This window comes from Microtus oregoni, unplaced genomic scaffold (assembly GCF_018167655.1).
Source record: "Microtus oregoni isolate MIOR12 unplaced genomic scaffold, Mior012 000021F_ref0000039, whole genome shotgun sequence".
Classification (NCBI taxonomy): domain Eukaryota; kingdom Metazoa; phylum Chordata; class Mammalia; order Rodentia; family Cricetidae; genus Microtus; species Microtus oregoni.
In genome coordinates, this window is record NW_024543080.1 from 18,331,258 (window position 1) to 18,335,644 (window position 4,387).

Genomic DNA, 4,387 nt, shown 5'->3' on the forward strand with positions numbered 1-4,387 from the left:
CCCGCGCCGCCGCCCGCCCGTCCGCCGGACACGCCCCCTCGCCGGCCGCGCGCGCCTGCGGACACGCCCCCGCCCCGCCCACGCGCGTGACCGCTAGGCGCGCCCCGCCCCTCGACCCAAGGGCTTGATGAGTTCTCTAGGGCTGGCTGGGTGCGCGCCTCGGGGGAAGCTCACCTAATCCGCCTGGCTCCCACTCCCGCCCTAGGCTCATTAAAGGGGCGGAACCTGCTCCCCTTTGCTTCTTTCTTTTACAAATGGCCAAAGTTGCCCCCAGCCTTAGCAGAGCGTGCCCGAGAATAGGAGTGGTTCAAGAAAAATGTGCGGGCGTTGACCGCCCTCTTGAGAAGTATTGTCACTGGCCACTCATGTCTAAAGCCCTGGAAAATACTGTTCAGGCGTGGCGTGTGGGCTCACGCTGGTAATCCCAGCATTCAAGATGCTGTTGAGACTGGAGGCTCAAGAGTTCAAGGCCTGGGTTCAAGATCAGCCTGGACTACTTAGGGACCCAGTACAAAATAAATAAAATTTAAAAAAAAAATTGTTAGGTTGGGTCTGGCTGCACACGCTTTGAATCTTACTTGAAAGACGTAAGCACGAGGATATCAAGGTCATCCACTGCCACTTGGTAAATTGGGGGTACTGATCCTGTCTGTAATCAGTCTCAGAACTCTGTAGACAGAGGCAGGAGAATTGTTGAGAGTGCTACAAAATAAATACCAGGCCAGCCATAGCTACAAAGCGAAACCTGTCTCAACCAAAGAAACAAACCTAAGTCTCCACCCATAGATCTTTATCTTTAACTAATTGTCATTTTAAGCTTCACGAGGTAAAATGCTTTCGAATTTCAAACTCAAACCAGGGGAAATGCAGTCCTTGTGGGAGCTGAGACAAAGCCAAGTCAAGTTGAATGCCTGACATCCTGTAATGGGCACAGGCAGTCTCAAGTCCTGTCCCTTCTCAGCTGAAACACTTTAGCCTGCCTTTAATGTCTTCTTAAAATGTGGGCCGTGAAGCCTGTCCTTTAATTTGTAGGCGGTGAACGACCAACTAAAGTTTAAAGCTCTTAGTGGCCTTCAAGGCAGGCATTACCTATGAAAACACGTGAACCTGTTAGGATTGCAGCAGAGGGAGCAGCAGGTGAGAGTTATAGGGTTGGAGATGGGCCCTAAGAGGATCTAGAAACTTCCTACAAGAACAAGCAACCAAAGGGACTTCAGGTTTCTCTTTGACAGAGTTTCCATGACTTTCTCGGCACACTTCTGTAGAACCCATTTTTCCAAAGACCCAGATAATACATTACTTGATTTGGTTTTGTTTTTGTTTTTCGAGACAAGGTTTCTCTGTGTAACTGCCCTAGTTGTCTTGGAACTTACTCTGTAGACCAAGCTGGCCTCGAACTCAGAGATCGGCCTGCCTCTGCCTCTCGAGTGCTGGGGTTAGACACATGTGCCACCACTGCCCAGCCGACAATATATTACCAATTATCACAAAGCTGGATGCAAAATAAAATGAAGGCCTTAAGGTACTTGACCACTGAAGATTTCTGTATTTTTTTTTTTTTGTCTTTTCCCAGACACGCTTCCCTGTGTAGCCTACACTAGCATCCAAATTGTGGTTGTATAGATAGGGGTCACTGTGCACCAAACTCTTTTAAAAGCAAGCCCTATACACTGAGTCAGATTAGAAAAGAACTCTTAGTTGAATGAAATTGAGTAAGAAAGAATATATAAAAAACAGACAGCAAAAAACAATAACTTTTCATTGACCTGAGTGAACTGGTGAAGAGATACCTGGTTAGTGGCTTGGGCCAGGAACAGTGCTTGGGAGTTAAAGGTCATTTCCAACTACACTAGTGTGAGGCCAGTTTAGCATACAGGAGACCAAATGAGACCATGTTCCAAAAAAGGAAGACATAGGCATACTGGCTTAAACCTACTGACTTTGCCCATTTGATAGTACTGCCAATACTTGGATCAACACACCCAGGTTTGTGCAGTGCTGGGAATCAAACTCAGGGAGTCTCACATGTTAAGCACTCTCCCAACCGATTTTGTTTTTTGGATTTTTTTGGATTTTTTTTTTTTTTTGCTTTTCCAGACAGGGTTTTTCTGTAGCTTTGGAGCCTGTCCTGGAACTAGCTCTTGTAGACCAGGCTGGCCTCAAACTCCCAGAGATCCACCTGCCTCTGCCTCCTGAGCATAGGGATTAAAGGCGTGCACCACCACCACCTGGCTAGTTTATTCTTTTAATGCAGTGCTCTGACCGCAGGTATGTCTGTGTGAGGGTACCAAATCCCCTAGAACTGGATTTACAAACAGTTGTGAGCCATCATGTGGGTGCTGGGAATTAAACAAGAGTCCTCTGTGCTCTTAATCTAAGCCCTTAAGTGATTTTCTTGTTTGTGTTTTGAGACAGGGTTTCTCTGGGTAGTCCTGGCTGTGCTGGAACTCGGTAGACCACGTTGGCCTTGAACTCTCAGAGATTCACCAACCTCAACCTCCCAAGCTCTGGAATTAGAGGCGTGTGCCACCACCAACCAGCCACTCCCAGCTTAGGGAAGATTTTATTTATGTGTCTATTGAATTTTAACAAGTAGCCCAGGCTAGCCTTGCAATTCCTACATACCTGATAATAAGCTATAGCTGATTTAACTGCCTGGGAGGCATTCACCAAGCAAACAGAACTTTTTTGTTGTTGTTGTTATTGTTGAGACAGGTTTTCTCCGTAGCTTTGGAGTCTGTCCAGAAACTCACTCTGTAGACCTGGCTGGCCTCGAACTCAGAGTCTGTCTCTGTACTGACAGGCCTGATGTATTTTTGGATGCTTAGCTTCTACTTAATCTGTCAGCTATGAGGCCAGATGTGGTGGCCACTTTGCTGTAATCCTATCCCTCATGAAGCAGATCACAGGTCGACAGCCTGCCTCATCTGCACAGCAAGTTCTAGCCTTGCCAGAGGTACATAATGAGACCCAGTCTGTGAAAAAGTTAAAAAAAAAAAAAAGAGAGAGAGAGAGAGAGAGAGACTTAAGCTATTTCCTCTATGTCCGAAGGGCACACATGAAACACTGCTTTTTACTGCTCCTGCATGCAAGTCCTTCCTCATTGTGACTGCTAACTGGAAATGATTAATTGTGGATTTAGTCCCTGGCATCGTTATGCAAATAGGTCAATGGCACACGGCAGAGGCACGCATTTAACTTCTGCAGAGGCAAGGGATGGGATATTCAAAGTGACCCAAATTATCATGACATGCAGGCCACAGGTCAGATTCAAAGCCAAATTACAAATCAATGGACTTCCTGGTGGCGAATGGGAACCTCGTCCTATAAACTTGAGTTCTTAATTGTTTTTGACAGACTAAAATCTATTTTGCTGTCTCCAAAATTTAAAATCTACAAAATACTTTGCTCTGTGAGTTACTTATTTTCTAAGTGGTCTTTCCTGTATGTTTAATCCATCGGTTTTGCTTTCTTGTTTTTGTTTTTTGTTTCATTTCAATTTCCATATGCTCAATCATATTCTTCTCCAGAGATGTTTTAACATTTGCTTTAATACTGTTTGTGGAGGCTGGAGAGATGACTCAACGGTTAAGAGCCCTGACTGCTCTAGCAGAGGGAACTGTTCAATTCCAGCACCCACATTTAGCTCAAGATCATATAACTCCAGTTCCAGGGGTTCCGTCCCAGTTCCAACACCCTCATACAGACACACCTGCGGGCAAAACACCAATGCACTTAAAATCTTAAAAAGTTTTGAATTTCCATATGCTTTCCTTTCCAGCATTTCATCTTTTCTCTAGATCATACTGAGGTTTAATAATCTGCTTGGGAAGGGCAGCCAGCCTCCAGGCTTATGCAGATCAGAAGTCAGAGTACAACACCCCCATCCGGAGGCTGATGGTTCCTCCTTCTGTCTGACCTCTATAGTCACCAATGAAAAGAAAACCTGGCCAGTGAAGGACTGAAGAGAACTTCCCCTACTTGCCAAGGAATTCACAAGATCCAGGGGGAGAGATAAGAAATAAGAACTCTGCCGGGCACTGGTGGCGCACGCCTTTAATCCCAGCACAAGGGAGGCCAAGGCAGGCGGATCTCTGTGAGTTTGAGACCAGCCTGGTCTACAGAGCTAGTTCCAGGACAGGCTCCAAAGCCATAGAGAAACCCCGTCTCGGGGGGGGGGGGGGAAAAAAAAAAAGAAAGAAAGAAAAAAAAACTCTGAATATTCTTTTTAAATTTCGTTTTGTTTTCTTTTCCGGTGTTTTCTTCCTCTTTCCTTCCTCTATCCCTCCCTGCCTTCCAGACAGGGTTGCCCGTGGCTGACCTTGAACTTCCTAGTCAGTGCAGCGTTCTCCACCTTCTACTGGGACTCTTTAATATGCAGTTCTTC